The sequence below is a fragment of the Lithobates pipiens genome, unplaced genomic scaffold (assembly GCF_037356315.1).
Source record: "Lithobates pipiens isolate NorthernLeopardFrog02 unplaced genomic scaffold, aLitPip1_a1.2 Scaffold_3, whole genome shotgun sequence".
Taxonomy (NCBI): Eukaryota; Metazoa; Chordata; class Amphibia; order Anura; family Ranidae; genus Lithobates; species Lithobates pipiens.
In genome coordinates this window covers 227,824,675-227,840,604 of record NW_027507790.1, presented here as the reverse complement: position 1 = coordinate 227,840,604, position 15,930 = coordinate 227,824,675, and the positions used below count along the sequence as shown (strand labels likewise).

The following is a 15,930-nucleotide window of genomic DNA, read 5'->3' as shown; positions in this document are numbered from 1 at the left end:
GCAGAAGCTCTGCAGAAGACATGGCTGACAGCGGTTGTGAAATGAATGGGATGTTACGTCACCCATAGAGTTACTATGGGACTTCCGTTGTCGGATGTGTCCTCTGCACCCATCTCCACAGCAAAGCCGCAGCTGACAGCACGGGATCGGGTCGGTTTCAGAAAAAAGGTATGGATACTGATTTCTTCTTTACAGGAACTTCTACTCAATCCTGTTTCACATGGCCTTCAGCTTGTATAGGAGCAGTGTGAACAACAAGCTTTTATGAAGGTTTCAGCAAGCTTTTGAAAATCTTTCGGCAAGCTTCTCACAGCCTTTTAGCATTCTTCAGCTAATGTTTGTTATACACAGATCCTCATAGGAGTGCTAATAATCACTTTAAAACAAGCTGCTAGCAGGCTTCAGCAAGCTTTCGACAAGCTGCAAGTAGTGCTGAAGCCTGCTAGCAGCTTGTTTAAAGTGGCAACGGCTACACTCCCATTAGGATCTGTGCTCAACATTTACAAACTGGAACTGAAGGTCGCTTTAAAAGCTTCAACAAAAGCTTGCGGAAAGCTCTGCAAATGCTTTGTTAAAGGCTTCTAACTTCAACTTCTGCAGTTAAGCTTTGTCAAAAAAGAAATAAATGAACTGGCAGCTGAACTGCACCAGATTTTGCACTTTCCAGTTTTAGTAAAACGAACCCCACTTTGCCAAACAAGACATGCAAGGGATGTCTCCGAAATGCAAATGTCCACAGCATGTATGTCACCGACTTAGTCATGGCCGAAATTGTTGGCACCCCAGAAATGTTTCCAGAAAATCAACTATTTCTCACAGAAAAGTATTGCAGTAACATGTTTTGCTATACACATGTTTATTCCCTTTGTGTGTATTGGAACAAAACAAAAAAAAGGGGAGGAAAAAAAAAAGCTAATTGGACATAATGTCACACAAAATTCCAAAAATTGGCTGGTCAAAATTCTTGGCACCCTTTCAAAATTGTGGATAAATAAGACTTTTTCAAGCATGTGATGATCCTTTAAACTCACCTGGGGCAAGTAACAGGTGTGGGCAATATAAAAATCACACCTGAAAGCAGATAAAAAGTAGAGAAGTTCACTTAGGCCGCGTACACACGGGCGGACTGTCTGACGGACTTGGTCCACTGAAACGTGTTTCAGCGGACAATCCGCTCGTGTGTGGGCTTCAGCGGACTTTTTCAGCGGACAGTCTGGCGGACTAAGTCTTTCGGAATTTCCGTAATATTGTCCGTCCAACTTTGGTTTCAGCGGACAGTCCGCTCGTGTGTAGGCAAGTTGGACGGACTAAGTATGGCGCATGCTCAGAAAGGATTTACACGGCCGAAGGTTGCATTGCAGTGTATTGGACGTCGTATTTCTAGTCCCGTCGTACGTGCTGTACACGTCATCGCGCAAGCTTTCAGCGGACTGTCTGTTCATCGTGTGTGGTCAAGTCCGTTCATTCAAAAGTAGGACGGACTGTCTGTCGGATTGTCTGACGGGCTTAGTTGGACGGACAGTCCGCCCGTGTGTACGCGGCCTTAGTCTTTGCATTGTGTGTCTGTGTGTGCCACACTAAGCATGGACAACAGAACTGTGAGGACTTGAGAACCAAAATTGTGGAAAAATGTCAACAATCTCAAGGTTACAAGTCCATCTCCAGAGATCTAGATTTGCCTTTGTCCACAGTGTGCAACATTATCAAGAAGTTTTCAACCCATGGCACTGTAGCTAATCTCTCTGGGCGTGGACGGAAGAGAAAAATTGATGAAAGGTTGCAATGCAGGATAGACCGGGTTGGTGGATAAGCAGCCCCAAACAAGTTCCAAAGAAATTCAAGCTGTCCTGCAGGCTCAGGGAGCATCAGTGTCAGTGCCAACTATCCATCTTGAAAGTGTGCAAGGCATCATGAAATCTCTGGATTACCAAAGGATTTTGGGTCGCAGTGTAGAGCCCAGTGTCAGAAAGCTGGGTCCAGCAGGACAATGACCCCAAACATACGTTAAAAAGCACCCAGAAATGGATGGCAACAAAGCGCTGGAGAGTTCTAAAGTGGCCAGAAATGAGTCCAGATCTAAATCCCATTCAACACCTGTGGAGAGATCTTAAAATTGCTGTTGGGAAAAGGCGCCCTTCCAATAAGAGACCTGGAGCAGTTTACAAAGAAAGAGTGGTCCAAAATTCCCAGTCAGAGGCGTAAGAAGCTTATTGATGGTTATAGGAAGCAACTGATTTCAGTTATTTTTTCCAAAGGGTGTGCAACCAAATATTAACTGAAGGGTGCCAAGAATTTTGACCAGCCCACTTTTGGTGGTTTGTGTGACATTATGTCCAATTTGCTTTTTTTCCTCCCCTTTTTTTGTTTTGTTCCAATACACACAAAGGGAATAAACAGGTGTATAGCAAAACGTGTTACTGCAATACGTTTCTGTGAGAAATACTTGATTTTCTGGAAAAATTTCTGCGGCGCCAACAATTTCGGCCATGACTGTATAAGACAAGGCTTCTGACTACTACCCCAACTGATTAATCAGCAAACTAGGGCACACCGAGCTCTACTTCCTTCATCAATTCTCATCACATGATGGGACACAGTCACATGGAACCCCAAGTCCCCCAAGTCCGCTTACACCTGTCCTATTTCTTACACGACAAAAGGAATCCTATTATGGTCTACAGCAGTTATCGCTAAATTGTGGACAGCGGGCCAAGTCCGGATCGCGTCAATGCTCCGTCCACCCCGCCGCGGTCGTGCCATTTAAGATCTGCTTTTTTTGTCTTCAGCCATCGCTGCCTGCTGGCTCGGTTATCTTCACAGAGCTGACATCAGAAGAGCAGCACAGCGATGCACGGAGGGCAGGGACTGGCCCAGTTAACAGATTGGTTGTTAGAATGCAATGCAGTTCTAGCAACCAATCAGTTAACTAGGGCAGGTCCCGCCCTCCGACCATCCCTTTTTGCTGCACTTCCGATGTCAGCTGTGCCTCCTACTCCTACTGTGCTGTGCCTCTGATGGCAGCTGCTGTGCCCTGTGTAAGGTAGGACAGGGAAGAGGGCACTGTTATGATGGACGGAGGGGGAAAGATCAGAAACTGTAAAGGAATGAGGAAAGGTTATATAAAAGGGGGGGGGGGGCTGGGGATTGCTATAAAAGGGAATGAGGACAGACATGTGAAGGGGGGCTTGGGGATCCCTCCTGGTTCCCACTGTACTTACCTTCAGCCATCCTGGATCCTGAGCTGTCAGGGCTCCCGCAGCTGACCCATCGGTCCAGGGATATAAAATCCCACTCCCCACCCTGCTTTTAATGGAGCTGCCTACTCCCAACTGATCGTGAGACCCCCCTGCTGGGGCTCTCACATCAAATCGTAGGTCAGATGCATTCACAGGTGTGAATGCTACCAAGATGTAGGCGAACTAAGTGAGGCTATAGATGATGCGATTTTCTTTCCTGCAACCCCCCCACTTGTTGATGGGGAGCCATTGTGTTCCCCCGGTGGGTGAGGGAGGGGTTGGCTTGCGTAGAGCCTCCCCTGCCAAGAGAACCTAGTGATTATTGATGGCTGCTGGCAATACTTGCATGCAAACGTCCGACATGCTGATTGTACCCAAGTTGTTCGATGGATTGCCTAACACTGTTGCAGAGGTACGGCTATGTAGATCACTTTACCATTTTTCAGTATTGTTAGTACATAGGCTCAGCACTGCCGCATATTTTAGCTTTTCTGAAAATTGAAGAAGGTTGTCCAAAGCTTTTTTGGCTGTACTTCTCCTATGGATCACAGGAGTGCAGTTCGTTCTGCACGCCTGTGTCCCATTTTCAGTTGACAGCGGGCTAAAGTCCAGTCAGCTTACATCACAGAGCCGATTCAGGCTCTCTGCTCTCCCCTCCAGCGCTCACTGGAGCACTGGGCTGTGGAGGGGGTAGCAGGGTCTGGCTCAGGCTCTTAGCAGATCACCAAGAGGCTGCGCAAGGTGCCGGTCCAGGCATCTGGGTGGATCCCGATCATATGAGCGGGATCTTTCCTGAGCCTGGATTGGAGTGACATCAGCCAACAGTGGAATTCAGCCCGTTGTCTGCTGAAAACGAGTCACGTGAGTGTAGAACGAACTGCACTCTTGTGATCCATAGAAGAAGTACAGCCAAAAAAAAGCCAAACTTCTTTCATTTTCAGAAAAACGTGTAGCAGTGCCGAGTCTATGTACTAACAGTACTGAAAAATGATAAAGTGATCTACATAGCCGTACCTCTGCAACAGTGTTCAGCACTCAATAGCGTTCTGTACATACAAAGATTACAATTCAAAAATATAAGATCAAAAAATAAAAAAACACAGATCTGACTGTTATATTGAACAGGGAAGCAAAAGAAGAAAATGAGAGAAACTAGTCATAACGTCTCGGTTTCAATTGTGAAATATTAAACAAAATAGCTGACGAAGCTAACCATTTCTACAAGGGGAAGGGGAGAAGAGACAATCTTACGGTAACCACTTTCATGTGGAAAAAAATAAAAAAATAGCAAATAAATAAATAAAAAGAAAAAAGAAAAAACAATATACAATTGCTACACAATCCACATTGTAACTCAATGGTATTAAAAAAACCTTTCCTTTTCAACCTGCAGCCACTGTAACTTTCTGTAAAAATTCTATGCAATATGGCAACCTGGAGGCATTCTGTACACAGTTGACATACAGAACTTCCCCAGAAATGTCATTTCCTGCTTGTGTGATTGGCTTACTGATTTTCCCAAAAATCTGTAATAAGAAGTCAGATTTTAGGCAACACCTGCAACAAAAACGTCATTTTTGTGAGATACTCCCAACGGGTTAATCAGGATGCAGACCCTGTCACTTTCCCCAGAACACTGCAAGTGTATCAGCTAATTAAGGCTAGGTTCTCAGTTAATAAGTGCGGGAAAAGCCGTGATCTGTGTACATTTTCCACAGAGCATGCGAATCTCACTGCTGTTGAAATCTGCTTAGGGTGTCAATACAAAGTTAATAACGCTCCAAATGCAGGTCACAAATGCAGAGCGTTTGCCTCCACCAGATTGCATGATACAAAATGAGCATGCGATCCGGTTTGCGGTGCAGAAAAGTGCATGCACTTCTTTGGTGTGATGCGGTGCGATTGGAGCCCATTCAAAATGAATGCGCTCCAATCGCAACGCAATGAATTGCACGTGAATTGAATAGGAATGCGGTGCAATTCCTGCGAGTCACATGTGGTTCACAGCGCGAATCGAGCCTAAAAATGAAAAAGTCACTGCCACTCGGATTCACATTGCACATTGGCATAATCAAACCTTGTTTTCAGAGCAGAAACGGGTAGAAATCTGCAACAAAGTTTGTTAGTTTGTCCATTTTTGTTGAGAAAAATAAAAAACAAAACATTCCCCTCTGGGTGATCTATGTACATTACAAGAATTTTAACAAACGTTGTTGCAGATTCCTACCTTTTGTTATTCTGAACAAATCCCTGTGTGTTCCTCTGTGCCCATGTGCAGAGTGAGTCTAATAGGAGTGGTTTCATAAGTATCAATCAGATGCTGCAGCTGCAGGGATCTAGTGAGGAAAGCTGCTGGTTCTGCATTCCTTTAGGCGTGATTTCCTATTGGGAGTAACTCACCCAAAAACAACAAAAAAACAAAAAAAAAAACAACATTTTTGCTGTTATGCCAAAAATCTGACTTGTATCTTAGTGCAGACATCTGGGAAAATCAGTGAGCCAATCACACAAGCAGGAAATTATGTTTCTGGGGGGCATTCTTTATACATTCTGTGTACAGAAGACCTCCAGGTAGCCATATTGCATTGCACTTCACAGAAAATGACAGCGGCTGCAGATTGAAAAGGAAAGGTAATTTTTATTAACTTTTAATTACAATATGACTTGTGTTGCAATTGTATACAATACACACACATATATATATATATATATACATATATACACATATATACACACATATACATATATATATATACACATATATACACACATATATACACACATATACATATATATATACATATATATATATATATACATATATATATATATATATATATATATATATATATATATATATATATACATACACACACACACATATAAGAAAAAAAAAATCGTAAATAAAATAAATGTTTAATATATATATACACACACATTATGCATGTATGTGTATATATATATATATATATATATATATATATATATATATATATATATATATATATATATATATATATATATATATATATATATATATATATATATATATATATATATATATATATATATATATATATTAAACATTTATTTTATTTACGATTTTTTTTTTCTTCCCCTCATGACAGTGGAATTGCCCTTTAAATTCCCTTCAATGTACATAGACCACCTCCCCTCCATTTATTGTTTGTGCTTAGCCCTATGCAAGTGTGAAGAATAATATAAAAGTTTGTGGAATGGTAAAATGCAAACACTAAATAGATAAAAAAAAATTTTTTACATGTATTATAGAGTTCTGGGAAATAATCATTTTACAATGGTGCTCTTTTCAATAAATGATGAATCAAAAGTGTAAACTCATTACATTCCATATAAAAGTAGGGAGATAAGCCAGAATAATTGGATTAAATGAATTGCTGTGTGTAACATCACTGCATGGATGAATACACGTCTTCCAATTATAGTTTCTTAATAACATACCAGTGGATGTCACAAGACAGAATGGTTGGCAATAATTACGCAAGATAAATACAAGCTAAAAAGGGTCATAAAGATACACGGCGTTCCTATCAGAGGCTCAGAAGGTGGAACCTCCCCATTAATGGAAAGAAACTTTCTTCAATGAGCTCACAGGCAACAAAAATAAAATCTTAGTAAAAGACATCATGGAGTAGTACAAGTATAATATACTATGTACTGCTTACTAAAATCAAATGTAAATCTGTACTGTATAGATGGCGGAATGCCGGTTTAGGACCGGCCAGCCTGCTGTGTTCTAAGCCTAATGCCCCATACATATGCTCGGACATTCCGACAACAAAATCCAGATTTTTTTCCGATGCATTTTGGCCCAAACTTGTCTTGCATACACGCAGTCGCACAAAGTTGTCTGAAAATCCGATCGTTCAGAAGGAGGTGACGTACACCACGTACGACGGGAGTATAAAGAAGCCAGTAGCCAATAGCTTTCATTTCGTAATTGCATCTGAATCATCGACACAGAATCGGAATTTAAATGATCGGATTTTGTTGTCGGAAAATTTTTGATCCAGCTCTCAAACTTTGTGTGTCAGAAACTTCCGATGGAAACAGTCAGATGGAGCCCACACATGGTCGGAATTTCTGACAACACAATCCGATTGCACATTTTCCGTCGGAAAGTCTGACTGTGTGTACAGGGCATTAAAATGCGTCTGTTCCTGTGCCCCACCCCCCCCACTAGATCCCCCTGCCATGCAGCAAAGCTTTCCCTGGCAGGGCAGGAGACCTGATTTTATTCTGCTGCATGTTAAGTAATGGTCTTGTCCCTCCCCCAGCCTGTGATTGGACGGTGAAAGGAGAAGCAGCACACTGATGAGCTCATTTCTCTGCCCTGAAAAAAAATGAATGTGATGACGATTAGGCTGTCAGGTGTCATTGGTTGTTAGGATGCAGGTAGCCAAGGCACACATTATCGTTCATTTCTAGAGTGTCAGTGGACCGCCACCAACATGTCCACAACCAAGGAAACCATGCAGCCAGGTGTCACCGATTGCTAGGATACAGACTGGTATCCTAGCAACCAATAACACTGTGCAGCCCGCAACCAACGACGCTGCGCATCCCAGCACAGTAACCCATGATGCTGCGCATTCTGCATCCTAGCAACCAATGACAGTGTGCTGCCTGCATCCTAGTTACCAATGATATTGTACAGCCTGGGTGCCTACAACCAATGAAACATTGCATCCTAGCAGCCAATGATGCCTGCTAGCCTGCATCCCAGCAACCTACGACGCTGCGCATTCTGCATCCTAGCAACCAATGACCCTGCGCAATCCGCATCCTAGCAATCAATGATATTGTACAGCCTGGGTGCCTACAGCCAATGATGCCTGCTAGCCTGCATCCCAGCAATCTACAATGCTGCGCATTCTGCATCCTTGCAACCAATGCTGCTGCGCATTCTGCATCCTTGCAACCAATGCTGCTGCGCATTCTGCATCCTTGCAACCAATGCCGCTGCGCATTCTGCATCCTTGCAACCAATGCCGCTGCGCATTCTGCATCCTTGCAACCAATGCCGCTGCTCATTCTGCATCCTTGCAACCAATGCCGCTGCTCATTCTGCATCCTTGCAACCAATGCCGCTGCTCATTCTGCATCCTTGCAACCAATGCCGCTGCTCATTCTGCATCCTTGCAACCAATGCCGCTGCTCATTCTGCATCCTTGCAACCAATGCCGCTGCTCATTCTGCATCCTTGCAACCAATGCCGCTGCTCATTCTGCATCCTTGCAACCAATGCCGCTGCTCATTCTGCATCCTTGCAACCAATGCCGCTGCTCATTCTGCATCCTTGCAACCAATGCCGCTGCTCATTCTGCATCCTTGCAACCAATGCCGCTGCTCATTCTGCATCCTTGCAACCAATGCTGCTGCTCATTCTGCATCCTTGCAACCAATGCTGCTGCTCATTCTGCATCCTTGCAACCAATGCTGCTGCTCATTCTGCATCCTTGCAACCAATGCTGCTGCTCATTCTGCATCCTAGCAACCAATGCTGCTGCTCATTCTGCATCCTAGCAACCAATGCTGCTGCTCATTCTGCATCCTAGCAACCAATGCTGCTGCTCATTCTGCATCCTAGCAACCAATGCTGCTGCGCATTCTGCATCCTAGCAACCAATGCCGCTGCTCATTCTGCATCCTAGCAACCAATGCCGCTGCTCATTCTGCATCCTAGCAACCAATGCCGCTGCTGATTCTGCATCCTAGCAACCAATGCCGCTGCACATTCTGCATCCTAGCAACCAATGCCGCTGCTCATTCTGCATCCTAGCAACCAATGCCGCTGCACATTCTGCATCCTAGCAACCAATGCCGCTGCACATTCTGCATCCTAGCAACCAATGATACATTTTGGGAACCCTTGCTGTACAGGGATAGCCCCAACCATAAGCACACAGAGGGCCAACACGTATCAGGAGCCGACTCCTTCGGCTGTTAAAAAGGGGGGGTAACAGGGGTAGGTGTAACACAGTTCACTCACCTTCCCCCAATCCGGAGATCAGCAGAGGAGATCTTTCATGAGTTTTGGGTGTAGAGACCTGTAATGAGAATGGTAGAAGGAAGATGAGGAGTGCTGTGTACCCTGTGGAGGGTCCCCTCCCCCAACACGTCCAGATCAATGGATGGAGGATAGTAGAAGGATCTGACATACGTCCTGTCAGGCTGAAGTATGGAGACTGACAGCCCTGTGTACAATGAGTCGTCATCACCATGAAGAAGCCGCCCTCACCTGGCAGGGCCGCCTGTCCTCACTCTGCTCCCCGGACTGTCATCCCCCGCTCCCTCCTCACTCTCCGGCCCGCAGACCTCAGCTGACAAGACAAGAAATAAAATCCAAATCTCTTACATCACTTCCGAACTACTTCCGCCCAACATCATCCCCAGCCAGGGGATTCGCCTTGTGACTGAGGTGTACACTGAGCCGCTGCTGTATTGACTCCAACACGGGAGCCATTTTGTCGGAGCCTGTCACATAGAATGCAAGGTGCTGTGGACTCCGGAACAATGGCCGCTTACTGAAAGTTTTCATCGATATCAGTAGGGCTGGGGGATGATGATGATGATGATGAATATTACTAATAAGTAATAATAATAAAGCTTATTGGAAAGTCAGACATTAAAATGTATCTCTAAGCAAATGTTTTTTTGTTTTGTTTTTACATTGTGTGTGGAAAGATTAGACCATCTGCCCAGTTTTTATTGCTGTCTGTATCCCAGATGCATAGCTCCCAACTGTCCCTGATTTGGAGCAATGTCCCTCTGTCCCTCTTTCCTCCTCATTTGTCCCTCATTTTGGTCTGATCTATATAGCTGTATATAAAATGCACTACTTATCTAGCAAAAGTGTTTCCCAGTGCTAAATCTTTCATCCAGTTTCTAAATTATTGCATTTTGTAAATGTTAAAAGCAAATATAAGGAAATAATAATGTTAAACAGAAGTATCTGTGGGCATAACTAATCATTTTCCTTTCTATAATTCTCCTTTAAGGGGGCGTAGTCAGGGGGTGTGCCCTATGCCAACAAACTTTTGCTAATAGGTGTCCCTCATTCCCATCTCAAAAAGTTGGGAGGTATGTGGATGTGAGGGGAGATCCCACATTTTCAAGTTGCCCCCAAAAACAAAAGGTTAGAGAAATGAAGGAATATACCATCAATAGTAAACAGATGGTGTTTCATCAGATTAGGCGACCTGTCAGATTTTGCAACGGAAGTGACGTTCTGTCATGGCCATCTTGGTACACCCACACTTGGCCGCAGTAAGGAATACAGTAAGAAGTTGGCAGGCGGACATCTTGTTACACCCAATGGAGTCTTGCATTTTACAATTATTTTTACCAGTAAACTGAGCTTATATAGAGCAATACAGTATTTAGCAATCCATCTGACTGTTTTGATTCTGCTTTTACAATTCAACATCAATACAGTCAGATGGATTTCTAAATATTTATTTTCTCTATATAAGCTGAGTTTACTGGTAAAAATAATGGCGAAATTCAAGACGCCGGTGAGTGTACAAATATGTCCGCTTGCCACTGTTCTGAGAAAATGTCAAATCCGTCAGAATATCGAACCATGTCACTTCCTGTGACATGGAATCAGCTGTTGCAGACAACCACGTGCACCACGTCATCTGTGCATCATCACTGACGCCAGTACACTGCATGTCAAATTTCTCGACTGACGGCCATCTTGCTACACCCCGCATTCGGCCGTACTGAGCCTGTAGTCAAAAGGCGGCAGCAGACATCTTTTTACACCTACCCAAGTCTTGCATTCCACATTTGTTTTTAACAGTAAACACAGCTTATATAGTACAAAACAGTATTTAGAAGTCAGTGACACTATTTTGATGTTGATGTAGTGGATGACATTTTGGATAAAATTTCATACCAAAGGAAAATAAAACCTCGCTGAAACCCCCAAAAAAAGGAAAAATTTATTTTTCTTACTTTAGCAAGCAAGAGGAAAAATGTCAAGCAAGAAAAAAAAAAATATTTTTCTCAGATAAATATCCAAGAAATTAATCTTAGAAATAAATACAAATAGTCCAAAAATAATTTACAAATGAATGTTTCACAGGATATAAGGCTGCTGCTCCACAGTGGGATACACACACATAAACATAGATAGAAAATAAACAAAAAGAGCTGCGCCAAATAATATAAATCAAAAAAAAAAAAACAATTATAAAGAAAAGTCCATGGAAACTTTATGTTATCCAAAAAAGGAAGACGATCGCACCACAGTGATTCCACACTTCCTTATCACTATAGTGTCCCACCACCGACAAAACAGTGCGCTTACCAGACGGTAAAAGCACAAGGAGCGTTTAGAGTACCAAGCCACCGACAGCTCCTCGCCTCCACCGGACACTTTATCCTTTATCACTCAGGAACGAGCGATCCATACACTGTAGCCGCTCCACATTCTCATAAGTAACCCAGTTTCACGTTCGTAATATAAAAAGAAAAGAAGCCTCCCATAGTGTAAAAAACGTCAATGCTTTTTTAATTAGTAGAAATACACTTACATAAAAACGAACGTTTTCCGCATGTAAAAACAAGCCGGCCGGCAAAAAACGAGAGCCCGTCCTCCTCTCGTAACACGTGGTGACGTCACAGCGTGTTACGAGAGGAGGACGGGGCTCTCGTTTTTTGCCGGCCGGCCGACTTGTTTTTACATGCGGAAAACGTTCGTTTTTATGTAAGTGTATTTCTACTAATTAAAAAAGCATTGACGTTTTTTACACTATGGGAGGCTTCTTTTCTTTTTATATTACGAACATGAAACTGAGTTACTTATGAGAATGTGGAGCAGCTACAGTGTATGGATCGTTCGTTCCTGAGTGATAAAGGATAAAGTGTCCGGTGGAGGCGAGGAGCTGTCGGTGGCTTGGTACTCTAAACGCTCCTTGTGCTTTTACCGTCTGGTAAGCGCACTGTTTTGTCGGTGGTGGGACACTATAGTGATAAGGAAGTGTGGAATCACTGTGGTGCGATCGTCTTCCTTTTTTGGATAACATAAAGTTTCCATGGACTTTTCTTTATAATTGTTTGGTTTTTTTGATTTATAATATTTGGCGCAGCTCTTTTTGTTTATTTTCTATAAAATTTCATATGCATGTTAATTTAGTTTTTGCCTCAGAACAGTAGGGGTTCTGAGGGTTAATTGTGTAGGTAGGCCTTGACACCAGTCTGGTCAGGCTGTGTTTGGAAGTTCTGCCTGGTCATGTGAACGGTAAGGTGCACATGACAGGCCAGAACCAGGTCTGGTTGGATGTTTAGGTATCAGCCTTCTCGGAACCAATCAGTGGGAGTGCCGGGGCCCGCTGAGGAGTCGAGGAAGGGGTACTTAAGAGGTGTGGGTCACGTGTTCGGATTTCCGGGACCGGGGTAGCCCAGTCACAGGGTGTTCAAAAGCCCGCAAAATGTTCCTGTGGAAGGCCCCTGATAGACCCATCTGGTCTGGGGTAGGGATCCGTCTGTTCCCGAGTCTCGGACCCAGCTGGTCCAAGGCGCAGTAACTGAGGGAGGATTCAAGGTGTCCGGGTGTGCTCTCGACTTGGAGAGGCACCACAGCTCGTGGAAGTGACTGGGGGAGGACTCTTCAGAGGAGGGCCGGCGAGTGGCCTCCTAGGATGTGCCTGGTTACTGAGTTGGGAAGGTCATTGACAAATTCATGCTTTTTCAGTACCATTGAGGAGACGGGAAATGTTCTAGGTACTGAGGAAAAGGTTCCTATTCACCTTTGGTTACTACTTGTCCATGTTCACAGGACTGTTTCAAGTTTTGAGTCAACGTGCTAACTTGACTCAACGTCAACGTGCAACGTGTAACTGGTAAGCCCAATAAGTTAAGGCCGCATAGCAAAGGTTGTCGCCGCTACATTGAATTTTAAAAGCAGCAGAAATCCTGCTGATCTCACAGGTTTGCTAATCTGGCAGAACACCGCTGCTTTTAAAATTCAACATGAAGAGAGTGTGATGGATTTGAATATACAGTATTTCACTATATAAGCTCAGTTTAGTGCTAAAAATAAGTGTGAAATGCATGACTTGGATGGGTGTAAAAAGATGTCTGCTGCCACCTTCTGACTGCAGGCTTAGTACGGCCAAGTGTGGGGTGTAGCAACATGGCCATCGGCCACTAATTTGACACGCAGTGTCCCGACATCAGTGATGATGCTCTGTGCATGCGCAGATGCCATTTGCGCATGCGCAGTGCGTGTTGTTTTTCTGCAACAGTTGATTCCATATAACAGGAAGTGATGTGGTTCGATATTCTGCCGGGTTCGACATTTGACAGAACACCGCCTTCTCGCTGTATCCTTACTGCGGCCAAGTGTGGGGTGTACCAAGATGGCTGTGATGTAACGTCACTTCTGTTACAAAATCTGGCAGGTCGCCTAATCTGACAAAAAACACCAGCAACAATAAACTGGTATGGGTTTTGAAGTGGTATTAAACCCGAAAACAAAAATGTACCGGCAGTGTGTTACTGGCTGGATCGCTGGGTGAAAATAAAGGAAAGAAAGCTTATAAAAGAAAACGAATGCAGCCACCAGATCTAAGAACTGGTGTGCTGCAATTTTATACATTTTTGTTTTTGAATTTATTACAGTTTAACCATTTGCTACCCTATCCAAAACGAAAAAAAAAAATTTGTCCTTTTTTAATAAAAACCTGACATGGGCTCTGACCCTCTCCTGCTTTTTTTTTTAAATGGAAATAAACATTTTGACTGAAGTTACATGTTCAAGGTAGGCAAACCGGACGGGGCGTGACCGGATGTCAGGGTGAGAGGTCGCGGCGGGCTCAGACCTACCGCTCGCTCCAGAGACTAATGCTGCCAAGGTAGTGTGGAGGAGGAGGAGGGAAGGAGAAGCCGAGCGTTGAGGAGCCGAAACGAGGGGACGCTGTGAAGCCGCGACACCACGAAAGCGAGATTAACGGTACACTCGGTTGTTCGAACGGCGCGACAGTGGAGATATGTGGAGGTCGCCATAGGAAGCTCTCCCATAGAGGAACATCGATCCCCACGTAAGAAATCCTGTGAGAGAGGGACTCAAAGCGAAGGGAGGGATTGAGCGATACCCCCCCCCCCCCCCGGTGGAAGAGACGTAAGACCCGAAGGTATGACTAGGAAAAGGGGGGTGGAGGAGGCGACCCCACATAATGGATTACAAACATTACGTAGTTCCAAAGATAAGACTGGCCACTCGACCGGGCTGACAGGCGTTGCTGCTGCTGCCGCCGCTTCTAAACTGGAGCGATATGCCCATACGCCTAATCAGACCCCAAACCAAACACCTAAAAAAAACGTGCAAGTCGGAGAGGGGCGGCCGCAGAGTACTGCAGCTGTGCAAACGGTCGGAAGGAAAAGCCAGGGCTTGACGACCGGAATAGAGCCGACAAGTTTAAACAAAGTAATATGTATGGCAGTCCGGTCGGACACTACGGGTGTAATGGGTGGAATATCGGAAGCACAAGCGTCTGTGAGTAATCTCTCCTTGGAGAGGGGGATTGGACGGGACACTGAGATAAGTACAGAAGGAGAAATTTGGGCAAAAGGTAAAGAACCATCATTAAAAGAAATTCTTTCTGCGGTGAATACATGTAAATTATCATTGGATGATGTATCAGACCAATTAAAGCAGATAAGAGAAGATGGGATAAATCTTAAAAATGAAGTACAGAAAACTGCGGCCCGTATATCAGATATGGAGGAGAGAGTCAGCAAGGTGGAGGATGAAGTACTCCCGTTGAAACAGGAGATGCAAATGATGAAGGGCCAGTTAAATTTGTGTATGGCTAAAATGGACAATATGGAAAATATTATACGCAGGAAAAATATCAGAGTTTTAGGTGTCCCGGAGAAAAGTGAAGGCAATAATCTTGCTGAATTCATGGAAATATGGATAAAGGATAAAGTAGGGAGTGAGAAGCTATCAAGATTTTTTGCAATTGAAAGGGCGTATAGAATTCTGTTTAGGATGGTGGAAGGAAGAAGTCACCCTAGACCCATAATCATTCAATTGCTGTCCTATAGAGATAAAGTTGTTATCCTTCAAAGAGCAAGAGAACTGCGTAACCTTGAATATAATGGGATAAAGATTTCATTGTATCCGGATTTTTCCCCAGAGCTGCAAGGACAGAGAGCTAAGTTCATAGAGTGCAAAAAGAAATTGCAGAGTCTTAAAGTGAACTATGCATTGCTTTATCCGGCAAAGTTGAGGGTATCAGCATTTGGGGAAAACACATTTTTTAATAGTCCAGAAGAAGTTAAGTCGTGGTTGGAGGAAAATAAATGTCTGCTGCAACAGAGGGGTAATATGCTGTAATATGAAAACAGAAAGAAAATGGACAATTTTTTTTTTTTCTTTTTTTCTGGACTAAGAGGGAACGCCCCCATATTGCTCTGTTTGTCTCCCTCTCTTCTTCCCCCCTTCCCCCCTTTTTTTTTTTTTTTTGGCAGTAATTTGGACTATTTTTTGTTATAGAAATAAGAGTTATGGGAGTGGGTGGGTAGGGTGAGTAGGTGGGGAGGATATATCACCCTGGGAGGTAAAAACGGTCATGTTGGAAGCCCCTTAGAAGGGCCCCAATGGGGCATGGGAGGGTTGGGGAGGGGAAAGAAAAAAGGG

At 43.9% G+C, this 15,930-nt stretch overlaps 1 protein-coding gene across 2 annotated transcripts in view; it reads right to left on the bottom strand.

The window, feature by feature from the left end:
* LMBRD2 (LMBR1 domain containing 2) overlaps positions 1–9,661 on the bottom strand; it is a 59,730-nt gene extending 50,069 nt beyond the window's left edge. Inside the window, exons 1-2 of one of the 2 annotated variants that reach the window (XM_077462858.1) lie at positions 9,517–9,661; positions 9,268–9,325 (exon numbers count right to left, since the gene is read on the bottom strand). The gene's annotated coding sequence lies outside the window, so the exon portion shown is untranslated. Of the gene's footprint in view, positions 1–9,267; positions 9,326–9,438 lie in introns of both variants that reach the window. The other variant, XM_077462859.1, reaches the window with a different exon arrangement.
* Between the last annotated feature and the right edge of the window lie 6,269 nt (positions 9,662–15,930).